The sequence below is a fragment of the Babylonia areolata genome, chromosome 17 (assembly GCF_041734735.1).
Source record: "Babylonia areolata isolate BAREFJ2019XMU chromosome 17, ASM4173473v1, whole genome shotgun sequence".
NCBI classification, from domain to species: Eukaryota; Metazoa; Mollusca; class Gastropoda; order Neogastropoda; family Buccinidae; genus Babylonia; species Babylonia areolata.
The window spans coordinates 11,171,022-11,191,946 of NC_134892.1; positions in this window are offsets into that span (position 1 = coordinate 11,171,022).

Sequence of the window (20,925 nt, forward strand, 5' to 3'; positions counted from 1 at the left end):
ACTCAGTCTGGCTCCGCGACTAAGCCATGTTGTCGTTAGTAGGGGGCTTAGTAGGTGGTGTCCTAAGTACGTTAAAACAGAACAGGCACCACTGAACACCACCGAAGTGACTCAGCAGCAGTGCAGGGTCTCCTCTGGTGTGTAGCCTCCTGGCGACCTAACATCGATGGTTCCCTGTGGACTGCCGACGCTGGAACTAACGGACGGACGAACCCGGGTGTGGCCGTGAATGGGGGAATCTAAATGAGCGGCGTGGGAGTAATGCCACTGAAACGGTGCAGATGATGGGGCAGCAAAAAAAAAAAAAAAAAAAAAATCATTGTTCAGTCGCGTACTAAGCCGTGAACCGGCTGAACAAGCTGGGCCTCAGTACATGAAGGTGTTTAATTAAGTTAACCGAACTGTCAGTGCAATGGTTTTTGTTCTCACAGACGTTCCTGCATGAGTACTGCCGGGGACAGTTCAGTCAGTTTAAGTCATTGTATGACTGGGATGTCACGTTTTCCGCGGCCGCGACACTGATCGATATAGTTTCCAGCCTGTTGTTGTCTTTCTTTCTTTACTTATTTTTGTTAGCCTTTGGTTAGATTTTACAAAGCCCGCAGTTTGTAGAATACAATTTAACATGTACATATATATTTGTATTTGTATTTCTTTTTATCACAACAGGTTTCTCTGTGTGAAATTCGGGCTGCTCTCCCCAGGGAGAGCGCGTCGCTATAGGCTACTACTGCGTCACACATTTTTTTTTCCTGCGTGCAGTCTTATTTGTTTTTCCTGTCGAAGTGGATTTTTTTTCTTCAGAATTTTGCTAGGAACAACCCTTTTGTTGCCGTGGGTTTTTTTTACGTGCGTTAAGTGCATGCTGCACACGGGACCTCGGTTTATCGTCTCATCCGAATGACTAGCGCCCAGACCACCACTCAAGGTCTAGTGGAGGGTGGAGAAAATATCGGCGGCTGATCCGTGATTCGAACCTGCGCGCTCACTCGGATTCTCTCGCTTCCTATGCGGACGCGTTACCTGTAGGCCATCACTCCACTCCACATGTGTATATATTCTGTTTCCCCAAGCACGCATATGTCAGTGACGTGGTATCCTACAAGCTAATACGACTGAAGCCAAGCAAGAAGTTGCTTTCATGTAACCGGCGCTACGGGCGTGGGGTGGGGGTGGGGGGTGGGGGTTATGAAACATTTTCATACATGTGCATCTTTTATACACACACACACACACACACACACACACACACACACAGAGAGGGGCCGGATCCCGGGTTGAACCCCCGGGTCACGTAGGGCGGCTCAGTGGTACTAAAGGGTGCATGGACTTTTTTCCCCCATCTCCCCCAGGTCACCAGAGGTGCAGACCTGTTAAGAGTGCCTGCATCCGACGCATGCGGAAGTTCAAGTTTTATCAGTATTCTGTTATGCTTTTCTTCCCCCCCCCCCCCCCCACCCCCCCCCCACCCCCCCTCCCCTCTCTCTCTCTCTCAGATAACAGCAAGTGGAATGGATCAACCTGCACGTACGCTATGACCCTTCGATCTTGAAAAGGAAACAAACCCCCCCCCCCCCCCCACACACACACACAACCCCTCTCGCCCACCTCAGTTCCCTCTACAAGTGACTTACCTGTGATGTTCATCACCGTCGATCATAACCGCATGACTGAGGTCGGTGGACCGTGACGATGTTCAACTTGAATAATTACAACTGTGACTATGTCATCATCGTCCAGATCAGTATCATCACAACGCCCAGGGTCACTGCTGACCGTCAGTCGATCAGGACCAACGCCTCGACCACACCTGCCGACCACCCTTCACAGGAAAAGACCACAGCCACGAATAACTTGATCTTACTTAATCCTAGAAACAATTACATGAACACCACCCCCTCCCTCCCCCACCTCCTTTCCCCAGCACTCCACCCCCTCCCTCCCTCCCTCCCCTCCTTTCCCCAGCACTCCACCCCCTCCCTCCCTCCCTCCCCTCCTTTCCCCAGCACTCCACCACCCTCCCTCCCCCACCTCCTTTCCCCAGAAATCAACCCCTCTCCCTCCCCTCCCCTCTTTTCCCCAGCACTCCACCCCCTCCCTCCCTCCCTCCCCTCTTTTCCCCAGCACCCCCCTCCCTTCCTCCCTCCCCTCCTTTCCCCAGCACTCAACCCCCTCCCTAACCCACCCCCTTTCCCCAGCACTCCACCCCCCTCCCTTCCTTCCTCCCCTCCTTTCCCCAGCACTCCACCCCCTCCCTTCCTACCCCCCCCTCCTTTCCCCAGCACTCCACCCCCCTCCCTTCCTACCCCCCCTCCTTTCCCCAGCACTCCACCCCCTCCCTAACCCACCCCCTTTCCCCAGCACTCCACCCCCTCCCTCCCTCCCTCCCCTCCTTTCCCCAGCACTCCACCCCCCCTCCCTTCCTACCCCCCCTCCTTTCCCCAGCACTCCACCCCCTCCCTAACCCACCCCCTTTCCCCAGCACTCCACCCCCTCCCTCCCTCCCTCCCCTCCTTTCCCCAGCACTCCACCCCCCTCCCTTCCTACCCCCCCTCCTTTCCCCAGCACTCCACCCCCTCCCTAACCCACCCCCTTTCCCCAGCACTCCACCCCCTCCCTAACCCACCCCCCTTTCCCCAGCACTCCACCCCCCTCCCTTCCTACCCCCCCTCCTTTCCCCAGCACTCCACCCCCTCCCTTCCTCCCTCCCCTCCTTTCCCCAGCACTCCATCCTCCTTCCCTTCCTACCCCCCCTCTTTTCCCCAGCACTCCACCCCCCTTCCCTCCCTCCCTCCCCTCCTTTCCCCAGCACTCCACCCCCCTCCCTCCCTCCCTCCCCTCATAACCACACAAGATGGGGCTCCTTCACACACAGGTAGGGTAACCGAGGCCCATCTAGGGCAGGCTACACCATAATTCATCAAGAAGGATGAATGGCCTCGACAAAGTCCTGACTGTAACCCAATGGATTATGCCATAAGGGACTCTCTGAAGGAGAAAGTTTACTGACCGGGGAGTGAGAGACAAATTGACTGAGCAGGCGTTAAAGGACAGGATAATTAATGTCATGGGAGGAGATATCGGTGGAAGAAATACGTAAAAGCATTTCTGCTTGGAAGAAACGACTTCGTTTAGTTGTGGAGGAAGATGGAGGCCACATTGAGCATAAACTGAAATAAGTGAGTTTTCCTCTGATATTGTATTTTTTTTGACATGCTGTTTTGAATTTGACAATACTCGCATACAAGTAAGAAGGTAAACTGGACACTAAACACAAAGCTACCAATGATAAACACTACTGAACAACAGAACAGAATAACACACACACACACACACACACACACACACACACACACACACACACATACACACACACACACGGCACATGTATAAATCCATTTGCATGCGTGTGTGCACGTACGCTTGCACGCACTTACAAAAACCATTTGTTATACAAATCATTACACAAGTTGTGAATGGGATGAAAGCATGGGTTGTGGACGTGAGACCTGATATTCCAATAGGCATGCATTAACACACACACACACACACACACACACACACATATATATATATATATATAGAGAGAGAGAGAGAGAGAGAGAGAGAGAGAGAGAGAGAGAGAGAGAGAGAGAGAGAGAGAGAGAGAGAGAGAGCACAATCACGTTGGTAGATCGGTTAAGGTGGATTTTCTTTTTCCGCTTTTTCGTTTCGCATGATTGATGAACGAAGAAGAAAGTGATCAAGGTACCTAACATGTGTAAAATGAAGTCTGTAATGACTGAAATAGAAATGTTTTATAAGCTGTTTTACGAAAAGGAACTGATGCCACTTTCCTATGGAAAATGAGAGAGACAGAGAGAAAGAGAGAGAGAGAGAGAGAGAGAGAGAGAGAAAACAAGACAAACTTCTTTATTTTCCAGGTCGAGGATAATAGATAAGCGCTGGCGACTTTTTTTCATCCAGTCCCCGCCCTGAAACAGGGTCTACACTACACAATACTACATTATATATGTCATTGCATGCACTACATACTGCTACTTAAAGTTATAGCATGCGAACACAATACTACATAAAGGCATAAACATGATGATAATACGATACACAGATACACAAACACACACAGAGGCACAAGCATGGTACTGATAAAGTACATAGGAAAAAAACAACATAGAGAACTCTCTCTCTCTCTCTCTCTCTCTCTCTCTTTCTTACGCACACTCACGCACACTTACACACGCATAAGCATACATCATAGTTGTGTTTGTTGACAAATACTACTGACACTAATGTGAATATGAAACAGCAAGTCTAATCAAATATACACATAGCAATAACAGGGGGTTGTTGGGGGGGTGGGGGGGGGATGCTCATTGCCAAAGAAAGCATAATTCAACATATAAAATAGTATATGAAAATAAACTAAGTCACAGATGAGAGAGAGAGAGAGAGAGAGAGAGAGAGAGAGAGAGGAAGAGGGAGAGAGGGAGGGGGGAGAGAGAGGAGAGAGAGGGAGGGAGAGAGAGGGAGGGAGGAAGAGAGAGAGAGAGAGAGAGAGAGAGAGAGAGGATTGAAAACAACAGACGTTTAAACCCGGACGTTCATTTTCTCGAATATTTTCCTTGAGGGTGTGTGAATGTCAATGACTGTAATGTAAGGGTATATAGGCGAGTCCTGGTCTTTTTTTTTTATCATCTCTATCTCTTTCATCATCATCCCTTTCTTCTTCTTCTTCTTCTTTCTCTCTCTTCTCATCACTTCCTTCTTCTTCTCCCCCCCCTCTCTCTCCACATATATTCGTAACATACAAGAGATACAGCATTGTACAATGTCAACATGCTAGAAGTGAATGGCCATTTATAATATCAAGCACAAACAAGACAAATTCACACAGAGAGATAGAGAGAGAGAGAGAGAATAAACAAAACATACAAACAAACAATCGAAAAACAACTTGAAACAACATCCACGAAAACAAGTTGACTCAGACAACACTCAGCAGTCCATCGCGAGCTTCAACATGACCTGCTCTGGGGTGGGGTGGGGAGGGGTGTGGGGAGTGGAGCTGTGAGTGGGGGGGGGGGGGGGGGGGTATTGTTCGTACTCCGTCTGTAAAAGCACGAGATATTGTAGTGCAATGAATAATGAAAATGAATAAACAATGAGGTCAGGAGAACAACACGATTAACGAATTGTAAAGATCGTTCGTTTATTCATTTATAGTCTGGGGGGATATGGGCGTATGTGTGTGTGCTTGTACAAGTAAGTGTTCCTCTCTGTGTGTGTGTGTGTGTGTGTGTGTGCTGTGGAAGCTGCGATGCGTAGCCTAGAAATGAGTGTGTGGAGGAGGGGGGTAGAGGAGGTCCACTGAGGGAAATGTGTGTGTGTGTGTGTGTGTGTGTGTGTGTGTGTTGGGGCTCATGTACGTTTATGTATATTTGACTGTGCTTTCATATCTGTGAAACTGCATGTTTGGTGCATATCTGTTACTGATGCATATGTGTGTGTATGTGTGAATGTGTGTCTGCATGTTTTACATTTATTTGCTTATTTATCATCATTGTTGTCTTTTTTTTCCTTTTTTTTATATTATTATCATTACGTTTAAAAAAAATTATTTATGTACGCTTATTGTTGACTTCATCAAGTTTTTGCGCCTTATACATATTATTATTTGTAGTATTGGTTATTTTTTATGTATTTATCTATTATTTATTCACCTTTTTTTTCTTTTTCCTCAAGGCCTGACTAAGCGCGTTGGGTTACGCTGCTGGAGTGCTCAGGCATCTGCTTGGCAGATGTGGTGTAGCGTCTATGGATTTGTCCGAACGCAGTGACGCCTCCTTGAGCTACTGAAACTGAAACTGTTCATCTGAGATGATGATGTTTGTTTCGGACTGAAAAATAGTAAAGAGTGGCAACTCTCTCCATTCGCAAGGTACCCAACTTCAAATCAATAGCCTACCTTTTGTTTACCCGTGTGCCATGGCTGAATCAGTGGCATAAGCAGCATTGACTTGAAGTTATGTACCTTGTTGATTAATTGGAAAGAGTTACCACTCTTTACTGTTATTGTATAATGAACGCAGATTGCGTTGCCGCCGGTCCAGTGAATAGGAATTAGAACAATGACTTGTGTTAATCTTGACACTGCATCCCGTACACATCCATTTGTAATTGCATGATCTTTTTTTTTTTCCATATGTCTCTTTCTCTCCTGTATATATCAAACCAATCCCAGTATTACTGGCAAATGGGTGCTGAAATAACATGCAAATTACAAGTTGTGTATTTTATTTTGTTGCACCATGTCATTGTTATTGCTATGCTCCAAATAACCCCCCAGTTCCCAGTTCAGGCTCAACTAGTCAGATACAGAGCCGTATTGTAAATGTAAGTTGTGATCTGTGCATTTGTCTATTCCAATTGCATTGTACCAGACTGATGATTACATTTGGCCTTTTATTTCATTGTATTTTCCCCCCATTTGTATTACTCCCCTTTTGTGCCTTCTTTTTAAATTATCTTCGCACTTCCTCTGTGGCCGTCATCCTGTTAATGTCATGTTTCCTTGTTTCTCTATGACTCAAAAGAATTAATGGGAATAAACAAATTCTGAATTTAAGTTGACTCAGACTGAGTCCATCGTGAGCTTCAACATGGCCTGTTTTGGGGTGGGGCCCGGTGTCGGGGTGGAGTTCTTAGACTATTATCAAATTCATTACGGACCAAGTATTGTTCTAATGTCAAGTGCATATGCTTTAGTAACCTGACATGTAAGCAGCATAATTTTTGACTGTAGCTTGATGAAGCCTTATGTACACGAAAGTGTGTCCGTTCACAAGTGACTGAGAACGTTGATGTTTTTGACTTTTTGCATTCATTATCAGTTGTTTCGCTTGTCAGTTTAACGACTTCTCTTTTACGAAGTCCTTTAAGTAATTTCCTGTAAATGTATTTAGATTTTTTTTTCAAACTTCACACTCATTTGCCCAGTTTCCCCCAACCCTCCATTCATAATTCACATCTCCCCACCCCTTCTAACCGATAATACTCAAATGTATTCATAAATACTTTAACAAAATGTCTTCAATCACCGATATGTGTGACGGGACATTAAACACAATTCCTCCTCCTCCTCCTCCTCGCCGTCCGTTGAAGAATGCTGAGCGCCCTTCCAAAGGCAGCTCTCAGTCAGCCTGTTGTGCAAAGGACCCCGTGTTTGTAAAGCGCCTGGTCTCTCACTAAAGATAAGGCGCTATATACGAGTATGTATCCATATCATCATCGTTATGAGCCACGCTGACAATATAACGCTGAAGCACATGTCATGTTGAACACACACACACACACACACACATCTATATCTGTATCTAGGGCCCTCAAGCGGCTCATTTTGTATTCATTGTCACTGGTCATGATGAGAATAAAACACGCTTAGTCAACGTTCTCATGGATTGGTTCTGTTGCGTGTGTGTGTGTGTGTGTGTGTGTGTGTTGTGTGTGTGTGCGCGCGCGCGCACGCGTGAGTGCGTGCACTGTGTGTGTGTGTGTGCGTGCGTGTGGGTGTGTGGGCGCACATGTGTGGGTGTGTGTTTGATCGTATGCTTGTATGTAAGCATTCTTTATTTGTGTGTATAGCTTGCTCGGTACATTTTAGCCGATTATAAAACTTTGATGCAATGTGTTATGTATAATATGTGTTTTGTGAAGCACCGACGGGCGCAATAGCCGAGTGGTTAAAGCGTTGTACTTTCAATCTGAGGGTCCCGAGTTCGACTCTCGGTAACGGCGCCTGGTGGGTAAAGGGTGGAGATTTTTCCGATCTTCCAGGTCAACATATGTGCTTGTGCCTGGACCCCCCTTCGTGTGTATAGGCAAGCAGAAAATCAAATACGCACGTTAAACATCCTGTAATCTATGTCAACGTTCAGGTAGGTTATGGAAACAAGAATATACCCAGCATGTACCCCCCCAAAAAAAACCGGAGTATGGCTGCCCACATGGCGGGGTAAAAACGGTCATACACGTAAAAGCCCACTCGTGTACATACGAGTGGACGTGGGAGTTGCAGCCCATGACAAAGAAGAAGTAAAGCACCTCCAGCAGTTTTCTGCATTGTGAACTATTTAAGCAACCCTTGTCATTACAATGTTTATGTATGTAGACTTTGCCCATGATGTTTTGATGAAATTGTCCCAAGACATATTAAAGATATTATATTTCTTTGTCAGTAGGAAACCTCACAACACAGACAAAGCACACACATTGATACACTCTGAGTGTGCATACATGTGTGTGTGTGTGTGTGTGTGTGTGGTGGGGGTTTGGGGATGGGGAGAGGGGCGTGTATGCATATACATGTTTAAAACGTGTGCATGCACATATGTAAGCACTGTGTTTGCAAGTGTATACGGTTTGCTGGACGCTTTTTTTGTGTGTGGGAGGGGGTGGGGGGGGGTTCTGCAACTTTGATGTAATGTGTTATGTTTTATATCATGTGTTTTGTAAAGCATCTAGAGTAGTTTTCTGGATATAGTGCTTTTTTAATTTATAAATATCCATTATTATCATTACAATGTTAATGACAAATCCATATTCACATCATCACATACGCTAAGCAGATGTCTGACCAATGGAACAACCCCATGTACTTAACAAATAGTAAAGAGTGGTAACTCTCTCCATTCACAAGGTACACAACTTCAAGTCAGTGCTGTTTACGCTACCGATTCAGCTAGCACACAGGTAAACAAAAGGTACATTGGAACAAACCCAGACTAGCAAGCTGTGTACCTTGTGAATGGAGAGAGTTACCACTCTTTACTATTTGTTAATCATTTCATCTCCTGGCCTCATAATAATAATAATAATAATAATGGATACTTATATAGCACACTATCCAGAAATCTGCTCTAGGTGCTTTACAAAAACGCTTTTGTTAACATAAAACATTACATCTATGTTACATACACACACCAAAAAGTGACTACACACACACTGACACACACACGCGCGCGCGCGCGCGCGCACACACACACACACACACACCCACAGCATACATACATTTTAACATACATGTGTATCTAACAGCTATCCTAACACGCACACATAGGCAGGCACAAACTTACATAAACACACGCACACACAATACACATTCATATACATGTATGTAGTTATGTACACATACATATGTATACACACATAGTCAAGCACAGCTAACGCAAAGGAAGTGGACCTGCCACTATTGAACTTATTACTGAGGGAAAAGGTGAGTTTTGAGACGAGATTTAAAAGATGCGAGGGAATCAGAATGACGGAGGTTATCAGGGAGCTATTATTTGTTAATTCCCTATGTACTTAGTGAGGACTTGAGCGTATACACTTGTGGAGTGACGGCCTAGAGGTAACGCGTCCGCCTAGGAAGCGAGAGAATTTGAGCGCGCTGGTTCGAATCACGGCTCAGCCGCCGATATTTTCTCCCCCTCCACTAGACCTTGAGTGGTGGTCTGGACGCTAGTCATTCGGATGAGACGATAAACCGAGGTCCCGCGTGCAGCATGCACTTAGCGCACGTAAAAGAACCCACGGCAACAAAAGGGTTGTTCCTGGCAAAATTCTGTACGAAAATCCACTTCGATAGGAAAAACAAATAAAAAAAAATGCACGCAGGAAAAAATACAAAAGAAAAAGTGGGTGGCGCTGTGGTATAGCGACGCACTCTCCCTGGGGGGAGAGCAGTCCGAATTTCGCACAGAGAAATCTGTTGTGATAAAAAGAAATACAAGTACATGTAAATTAGAAGAAATCCACTGTGATAAGCACATACAATTTGTGTTCCTGTCACAGTGGATTTCTTCTGCGGCGTTTTGCCGAACGACATCATCTCAATCGTTGCCATGGATTCTTTTGTCTGTGCGCAAAGTGTGTGCTGCATTCATGACCTCAGTTTATTGCTTCATCGGAATGAAAGACACAGAAAGAAGAATCCAAGCATTCGAAACCAAGTGCTTGAGGAGACTACTACACATCTCCTACAAGGAGCACAAGACCAATGACTATGTGCGGAACCTGGTCAGCAACCTTGTTGGGCCCCAAGAACCACTGCTGGCGACTGTCAAACGACGGAAGATGGCATGGTTTGGTCACGTCATACGACATAACACCCTCTCCAAAACCATCCTGCAAGGGACTGTAGAGGGAGGGCGCAGACGGGGGCGGCAGAGAAAGAGCTGGTCCGACAACGTCAAGGAATGGACCAAAATGACGATGCCAGATCTCCTCACGACAGCTGCCAACAGAACGGCGTGGCGAGCTATGACATCTTCCTCATGTCCCCCCAACGACCCCAGCGGTCGAGGGAATGAGTGAGTGAGTGAGAGAGAATGGCTGGATGCTCTGTTGGATTTTCCAATCAAATCTGTGAGAAAGAGTGAAGCCAGGATTCAAACCCAGACTCTCACAGACACCGTCTGTAGCCTATTGGCAGAGAAGCGTCTTAACCACTCTTGACACCGGTCCTCCAAGACAAAGCAATACAGGCAAAAACACGACATGACACACCTTCAAAGGCAAAATACAAGACACACCAATGCAGACAAAAAAAAAAACCCAAGACACAACAATAAGGACACAACAAAACAAACACCAATAAAAAGAAAGACAATCTTTCAAGTAGCATAGTTTATTCACAAGTTTCACTGTCAATACAAAGAACAAAAACCCAAACAGTGTCAGCAAATAGATCATAGAAATGACGGGCACAAGAGCGGAACGGTTAAAGCATTGAGCTTCTAATCTGAACGTCTTTGGTTTGATCCCTGTATCGGTACCTGATGGATTTTTCTTCTCGTTCACGGGCTGCGACTCCCACATTCTCTTGCACACAAGAGTGAGCTTTTAAGTGTACGACCGTTTTTATCCACGCCATGTGAGCAGTAGTGCTCCATTTTTGGGGCGGAGATGATGGATTGCGGGTGGAAATTTTACCCATCTCTCAGGCCAACGTAAGCGCAGACCTGCTTTTGCTTTTATCACCTTCATTTATATATACGCATGTAAAAACAAAACAAAAACAACAAACAAACAAAAAAAACCCACCTCAAAACAAACAACAAAAAACCAGCCCATCGCCTATGTCAGTGTTTGGCTGATTATGCAAAAAGAAACACCTCAAAAATGGAGTAAGGCTGGCTTGAAAAAAAAAAAAAAAAAAAAAAAAAGAAAGAAAGAAAAAGGGTCATATACATTAACCAGGTAAATTTCCTTGAAAACATACAGATCAGCCTGCAACCTGCAGAACAACCGAGATGACAGAAAAGAGGGCAGCTCCAGCACAAGATTTTCTGGAAGACATGGGACCTGTTTTCGTTACTATAAAATGTCCCCAGAGTTCAACACAGTATCACCCAAAGATCACACACCAGTGTTCAAAAGAAAAAAGAAAAAAAAAAGAAAGAAGAAAGAAAAAGAGAGAGAAAAGAGAACAGACTAATAAACACACACAATTTAAACTGCCACTGCTTAACTCTCTCCATACGAACGGCGAAAGAGACGACGTTAACAGCGTTTCACCCCAATTACTACCATCAAAATATTACAAGCGAAAGGCTCTTATACTGAAGAGGTGAATGTTGACAAAGAATACCACAATTCTGACGACAGAAGCTAAAGGTTGGGTCATTGAGACACCCACTGAACATCCGAGGGGTCTGTGTAGAGGAGAAGACAGGGCTGGCCGTACTGAGTGAGTTAACTCCAATCCCTTTTCAGGAGGGAACTTCTACTACCGCAAGAGATGTTCCTCCCAATGTTTTCAAGAACCTGCTTTCGATGATCACGGTCATCGCATCCCAACACACCTAATCGGTGTTCATCACAGTCAACCACCAGCAAAACATCACAAAACACCAAACCCTATGTCATCACTTTCTGATGCAACAATACTAAAAAGTGTTTAAAAAAAAAGAAAGAAAAAAAGAAGTACAAATATAAATTTATGGAATTTGAAAAAAGCATAAACACCATCAGTCAACCACCAGCAAAACATCACAAAACATCAAACATCTGATGCAACAATACTAAAAAGTGTTTAAAAAAAAGAAAAAAAAAAGAAGTACAAATATAAATTTATGGAATATCAAAAAAAGCATAAACCCTCCACAGATGCAGATGCAAACAAACCCGGTTTAAGAAAAAGGATCAAACCAATCTGGAAGCAGGCTGCCACGTTCTCCAAAAAACATCTCCAATTCAAAAACAAGGGGGAAAAAAAAGAATGAGGTGAAAGATGGGAGTGTGGGCAGAAGACATGTTTTTAGTAGGTCATGTTGACTGGCATCAAGCCATGGTATTGAACACCTAAAAAATCTGTTTTTAGTAGGTCATGTTGACTGGCATCAAGCCATGGTATTGAACACCTAAAAAATCTGTTTTTAGTAGGTCATGTTGACCTAAAAAATCTGTTTTTAGTAGGTCATGTTGACTGGCATCAAGCCATAGTATTAAACACCTAAAAAAAACATGTTTTTAGTAGGCCATGTTGACTGACATCAAGCCATGGTATTAAACACCTAAAAAAACATGTTTTTAGGTCATGTTGACTGACATCAAGCCATAGCATTAAACACCTAAAAAACATGTGTTTAGTGGGTCATGTTTACTGACATCAAGCCATAGCATTAAACACCCTAAAAAACATGTTTATAATGGGTCATGTTTACTGACATCAAGCCATAGCATTAAACACCTAAAAAACATGTGTTTAGTGGGTCATGTTGACTGACATCAAGCCATAGCATTAAACACCCAAAAAACATGCTTTTAGTGGGTCATGTTTACTGACATCAAGCCATAGCATTAAACACCCCAAAAACATGTTTTTAGTGGGTCATGTTTACTGACATCAAGCCATAGCATTAAACACCTAAAAAAAACATGTTTTCAGTGGGTCAAGTTTACTGACATCAAACCATCGTATCGAAGTCATCAGACATGTTCTATATACTAATCAAATAAAATTCGCCATCACCATAACCTCTACTTCAATCATCAGAAAGTCGTAAGACATGTTCTATATACTAATCAAATGAACTCAACATCTCTCTAACCGTTCATTCGTTTATTCATTTATAGTCTGTTCATCTAAGATGATGATGACAGACTGAAAATGCATGATATTATCATTATTATCACCATTATTTGTATTATCATTTTTTTTCTATCATAATGGTGATTATTATTATCATTAATTAGAAATCATCATTTGTGAAAATCAATGGCAGGGGAAGAAATATTCAACTGAAAAGGGGGTTGTTGAGGTGGTGGACGGGTGTGTGTGTGGGGGGGGGAAGGAGGGGGGAGGGTGAGGGGGGTGGGGGGAGTGAGGGGGAGGGGATTGAGGAAGGAAAAGAGAGAGAGGACAGAATGTGGAAAAGATAGAGTACAAACTGTCAAATGGAGAGGGTGGATGTCAGTGATTGGAGAAAGAGTTTCAGTATCAGTAGCTCAAGGAGGCGTCACTGCGTTCGGACAAATCCATATACGCTACACCACATCTGCCAAGCAGATGCCTGACCAGCAGCGTAACCCAACGCGTTTAGTCAGGCCTTAAGAAAGAAAAACATGATATTGGAAGAGTGTGTGTGAAATGGGGGGGTGTGGGAAGCGGGATTAGGCCAGAAAATCAATCATAATTTCAAAAAAATGAAATGCTACACAATGATACAAATTAAAGTAAAAAAAAAAAAAATTTTTTTTAAAAAGCAACAAAAAACATACACTGAAACACTTTAAGTTACATTGCACGCAAGAGACAAAAAAAAAAAAAGAAGAAAAAAAAAGAAAGAAAGAAAATAAATTAAAAAAAAAACTGGAGCTTCACCCACTGTCAAACCTGACAGGATAATCCTTGAAGCGCAGTGAGCCAATCTGGAAGCGCAGACCACAGAGCAAAAGCTAAATAAACATTTTTTTAAAATCCTGAAATTTTCCCCTTCAGTCTAACAAGGGACAAAAAATTCATCCTCAAGACATGGTGCACCAACTTGGGTTGTTTCCCTTGAACTATCAGCTGTCAGTAAATGACGAAAAGAAGGCGCATCAGATAAGTTCTGCAGAAGCAGAAGAATCCACACCAGACGTACACTATACACTCAGAAGAATCAAACAGCCACTGGCAACTCTGTGTAAGGGTTCTGCAGAAGAATACACACCAGACGTACACTATACACTCAGAAGAATCAAACAGCCACTGGCAACTCTGTGTAAGGGTTCTGCAGAAGAATACATACCAGACGTACACTATACACTCAGAAGAATCAAAAATCAAACAGCCACTGGCAACTCTGTGTAAGGGTTCTGCAGAAGAATACACACCAGACGTACACTATACACTCAGAAGAATCAAACAACCACTGACAACTGTGTGTAAGGGTTCTGCAGAAGAATACACACCAGACGTACACTATACACTCAGAAGAATCAAACAGCTACTGGCAACTCTGAGTAAGGGTTCTGCAGAAGAATCCACACCAGACGTACACTATACACTCGGAAGAATCAAACAGCCACTGGCAACTCTGTGTAAGGGTTCTGCAGAAGAATATACACCAGACGTACACTATACACTCAGAAGAATCAAACAGCCACTGGCAACTGTGTGTAAGGGTTCTGCAGAAGAATACACACCAGACGTACACTTTACACTCAGAAGAATCAAAAATCAAACAGCCACTGACAACTGTGTGTAAGGGTTCTGCAGAAGAATACACACCAGACGTACACTTTACACTCAGAAGAATCAAACAGCCACTGACAACTCTGTGTAAGGGTTCTGCAGAAGAATCCACACCAGACGTACACTATACACTCAGAAGAATCAAACAGCCACTGGCAACTGTGTGTAAGGGTTCTGCAGAAGAATCCACACCAGACGTACACTATACACTCAGAAGAATCAAATAGCCACTGACAACTGTGTGTAAGGGTTCTGCAGAAGAATCCACACCAGACGTACACTATACACTCAGAAGAATCAAACAGCCACTGGCAACTCTGTGTAAGGGTTCTGCAGAAGAATACACACCAGACGTACACTATACACTCAGAAGAATCAAACAGCCACTGACAACTCTGTGTAAGGGTTCTGCAGAAGAATACACACCAGACGTACACTATACACTCGGAAGAATCAAACAGCCACTGGCAACTCTGTGTAAGGGTTCTGCAGAAGAATACACACCAGACATACACTATACACTCAGAAGAATCAGCCACTGACAACTGTGTGTAAGGGTTCTGCAGAAGAATACACACCAGACGTACACTTTACACTCAGAAGAATCAAAAATCAAACAGCCACTGGCAACTGTGTGTAAGGGTTCTGCAGAAGAATCCACACCAGACGTACACTATACACTCAGAAGAATCAAACAGCCACTGGCAACTCTGTGTAAGGGTTCTGCAGAAGAATACACACCAGACGTACACTATACACTCAGAAGACTCAAACAGCCACTGACAACTGTGTGTAAGGGTTCTGCAGAAGAATACACACCAGACATACACTATACACTCAGAAGAATCAAACAGCCACTGGCAACTCTGTGTAAGGGTTCTGCAGAAGAATACACACCAGACGTACACTATACACTCAGAAGAATCAAACAGCCACTGACAACTGTGTGTAAGGGTTCTGCAGAAGAATACACACCAGACGTACACTTTACACTCAGAAGAATCAAAAATCAAACAGCCACTGGCAACTGTGTGTAAGGGTTCTGCAGAAGAATACACACCAGACGTACACTATACACTCAGAAGAATCAAACAGCCACTGGCAACTGTGTGTAAGGGTTCTGCAGAAGAATACACACCAGACGTACACTATACACTCAGAAGAATCAAACAGCCACTGGCAACTCTGTGTAAGGGTTCTGCAGAAGAATACACACCAGACGTACACTATACACTCAGAAGAATCAAACAGCCACTGGCAACACTGTGCAAGGGTTCGGGGAAACAAAATACAATGACAAAAGCATGCACAAATCTAAAGCAACAACTCACTATTAAGTTTAAAGCAACAGAAAAGTGGGACGCTGAATGTGTGACTGGAACCTGTTGATCATTTGCGCCAGACAACTTACACTGACATCAAGGCACAAGCCTTTATTTCATTGTGCGTTTTTTGTGTGTGTTGGTTTTTTTTGGGTTTTTTTTTGGGGGGGGGGTTGTTGCATGTGCTGAAGCGTCTACGAGAAGAAACGAAAGAATCTGCAGGGAACTTTCCCTCTGGCAAAACCAAGGAGCTGAGGCTCAATGGTACCCAGACAGTTTCAGCTTCAGTTTCAGTAGCTCAAGGAGGCGTCACTGCGTTCGGACAAATCCATATACGCTACACCACATCTGCCAAGCAGATGCCTGACCAGCAGCGTAACCCAACGCGCTTGGTCAGGCCTTGAGACCCGGATAGTCCGGGCCTGTACCCAGACAGAGGCTTGGCAACAGATAACTGAAAAAGACGACTCTCTTTCGGAAATACGTTACCTGAGACTGCCAAGACAGTGAAGAAGGTATTTTGAGAAGACGTATGTCTTGACTGAGGCTGTTCACAAGAGGCACAGTGGCAGAGTATGCCAGGCGATGGATTTCTGATCCATTGTTCACCAGTGATCAGGGTTCGAGGCCCTGTTTCTGTACGGTACTGTGGGGGTTAGCACTCTACTCTTCTTCTTCTGCGTTCGTGGGCTGCAACTCCCACGTTCACTCGTATATACGTGAATGGGCATTACGTGTATGACCGTTTTTAACCCGCCATGTAGGCAGCCATACTCCGCTTTCGGGGGTGTTCATGCTGGGCATGTTCTTGTTTCCATAACCCACCGAACGCTGACACGGATTACAGGATCTTTAACGTGCGTATTTGATCTTCTGCTTGCGTATACACACGAAGGGGGTTCAGGCACTAGCAGGTCTGCACATATGTTGACCTGGGAGATTGGAAAAATCTCCACCCTTTACCCACCAGGCGCTGTCACCGTGATTCAAACCCGGGACTCTCAGATTGAAAGGCCAACGCTTTAACCACTCAGCTATTGCGCCCATCGGCACTCTACTCTGATTTTCCTCACTTTATGCAGGTATGAATGGGTACCTGACTGCGGCTGAGGAAAGTTAAAACGGCGGAAAGAGGGGAAATGGCCTCACCTTCCCATGCCCAGCCTTAGCCACATTGGATATAAATTAATTGCCCCTATCACCGTATAAAGGCTATGGAACCTTTAAATTATACAGCAACAACTGGATGTAGGTTTTCTTTTCAGACCCTCATCATCATTGTGTGTGTGTGTGTGTGTGTGTGTGTGTGTGTGTGCATACATGATGTGCGTGTATGTGTGCATGTGTGTCTGCATGCATGTGTGTGTGTGTGTGTGTGTGTGTGCACATGCATGTGGCTTCTGTGTGAGTGTGTGCTTGTGTGCATGTGTGTGTGTGTGCTCGAGTGCATGTGTGTGTGTGTGTGTGCATGGTGCGCGTGTGTGTACGTGTGAGTGCATGTGTGCATACATGGTGTGAGTGTGTGTGCATGCATGGCGTGTGTGTTTGTGTGTGTGTGTGTGTGTGTGTGTGTGAACACTGATCCTGCCACGACACCTCCAGAAAGGCCAGGTAGAATTCTGCCAACTTCAAACTCACAAATAACAATTCCGTGCAGGGGGCGTGGTTACCTGCTCAGGCACACACACACACGCCATGCTGTGTGCTTGTGCAGCATCGACTAGAAAAAGACATCATCATCATCACAAAAATCAATCATCAGTAACATATCACTGCACTGTGTTCAGAGATAAAAAAAACTACAGCATCAGTAACCACAACAGACATCAAATGACTCATTTCATCAAAATGCTCAAAAAGTCCAGCTATCACAGCTACAGAAAATCCATGACGCCATCAGCAAAATAATGAAAAAGAAATCAAACCTGAAGTGCTGAAGTCATCCAGTTGCTCATGGAATAGAAGACAAAGGAATGTAGGGGTGAGGGGTGGGGGTGGGGGGGGGGAGAAACTGATCAACAGTTATCACCCTTGTGGTGACCAACCACACGCACCAACCACCACACCACACGAGGAGGACCACCATCACCTAATATGGACACCCCAGACACAAGCTGGGCAAAACTGACCTGTCACTCATCAACAATGTGATATCAACTCATCAAACTGCAATAAACTGTTCTGACATATCAGGCAAATGTGAATCAACTCATCAAACTGCAATAAACTGTTCTGACATATCAGGCAAATGTGGAATCAACTCATCAAACTACAATAAACTGTTCTGACATATCAGGCAAATGTGGAATCAACTCATCAGCCAAACTGCACCAAACTGACCAATCACTCATCAACAATATGAAATCAACTCATCAAAATGCAATAAACTGTTCTGACTTATCAAGGCAATCTGAATCAACTAATCAGTCAGACTGCACCAAACAAACTGACCTGTCACTCATCAACAATCTGAATCAACTCATCAGTCAGACTGCATCAAACAAACTGACCTGTCACTCATCAACAATCTGAATCAACTCATCAGTCAGACTGCACCAAACAAACTGACCTGTCACTCATCAACAATCTGAATCAACGAATCAGTCAGACTGCACCAAACACATTGACCTATCACTCAACAATCTTAATCAACTAATCAGTCAGACTGCACCAAACACATTGACCTGTCACTCATCAACAATCTGAATCAACTAATCAGTCAGACTGCACCAAACAAACTGACCTGTCACTCATCAACAATCTGAATCAACTAATCAGTCAGACTGCACCAAACAAACTGACCTGTCACTCATCAACAATCTGAATCAACTAATCAGTCAGACTGCACCAAACAAACTGACCTGTCACTCATCAACAATCTGAATCAACTAATCAGTCAGACTGCACCAAACAAACTGACCTGTCACTCATCAACAATCTGAATCAACTAATCAGTCAGACTGCACCAAACAAATTGACCTGTCACTCATCAACAATCTGAATCAACTAATCTGTCAGACTGCACCAAACAAATTGACCTGTCACTCATCAACAATCTGAATCAACTAATCAGTCAGACTGCATCAAACAAACTGACCTGTCACTCAACAATCTGAATCAACTAATCAGTCAGACTGCACCAAACACATTGACCTGTCACTCATCAACAATCTGAATCAACTAATCAGTCAGACTGCACCAAACAAACTGACCTATCACTCAACAATCTGAATCAACTCATCAGTCAGACTGCACCAAACAAACTGACCTGTCACTCATCAACAATCTGAATCAACTAATCAGTCAGACTGCACCAAACACATTGACCTGTCACTCATCAACAATCTGAATCAACTAATCAGTCAGACTGCACCAAACAAACTGACCTATCACTCAACAATCTGAATCAACTAATCAGTCAGACTGCACCAAACACATTGACCTGTCACTCATCAACAATCTGAATCAACTCATCAGTCAGACTGCACCAAACAAACTGACCTGTCACTCATCAACAATCTGAATCAACTAATCAGTCAGACTGCACCAAACACACTGACCTGTCACTCATCAACAATCTGAATCAACTAATCAGTCAGACTGCACCAAACAAACTGACCTGTCACTCATCAACAATCTGAATCAACTCATCAGTCAGACTGCATCAAACAAACTGACCTGTCACTCATCAACAATCTGAATCAACTAATCAGTCAGACTGCACCAAACAAATTGACCTGTCACTCATCAACAATCTGAATCAACTAATCAGTCAGACTGCATCAAACAAACTGACCTGTCACTCATCAACAATCTGAATCAACGAATCAGTCAGACTGCACCAAACACATTGACCTATCACTCAACAATCTTAATCAACTAATCAGTCAGACTGCACCAAACAAACTGACCCGTCACTCATCAACAATCTGAATCAACTAATCAGTCAGACTGCACCAAACACACTGACCTGTCACTCATCAACAATCTGAATCAACTAATCAGTCAGACTGCACCAAACAAACTGACCTGTCACTCATCAACAATCTGAATCAACTAATCAGTCAGACTGCATCAAACAAACTGACCTGTCACTCATCAACAATCTGAATCAACTAATCAGTCAGACTGCACCAAACAAACTGACCTGTCACTCATCAACAATCTGAATCAACTAATCAGTCAGACTGCACCAAACAAACTGACCTGTCACTCATCAACAATCTGAATCAACTAATCAGTCAGACTGCACCAAACAAATTGACCTGTCACTCATCAACAATCTGAATCAACTAATCAGTCAGACTGCACCAAACTGACCTGTCACTCATCAACAATCTGAATCAACTCATCAATCAGACTGCACCAAACAAACTGACCTGTCACTCATCAACAATCTGAATCAACTAATCAGTCAGACTGCACCAAACAAACTGACCTGTCACTCATCAACAATCTGAATCAACTAATCAGTCAGACTGCTCCAAACAAACTGACCCGTCACTCATCAACAATCTGAATCAACTAATCAGTCAGACTGCACCAAACAAACTGACCTGTCACTCATCAACAATCTGAATCAACTAATCAGTCAGACTGCACCAAACACATTGACCTGTCACTCATCAACAATCTGAATCAACTAATCAGTCAGACTGCACCAAACAAACTGACCTGTCACTCATCAACAATCTGAATCAACTCATCGTTTAAACTATAACAAACTGAACACGTCTCTTAGCAGGCAGTCTTTTTTTTTTTTTTTTTTTTTTTTTTTTTTTTAAAGGAGAAATCAGTGGATGCGTAAAATTTCTGCAAATGAGCAGGATAGTCTCAGCATCCTTGGAAGGTTCTTTCCCACTTTTT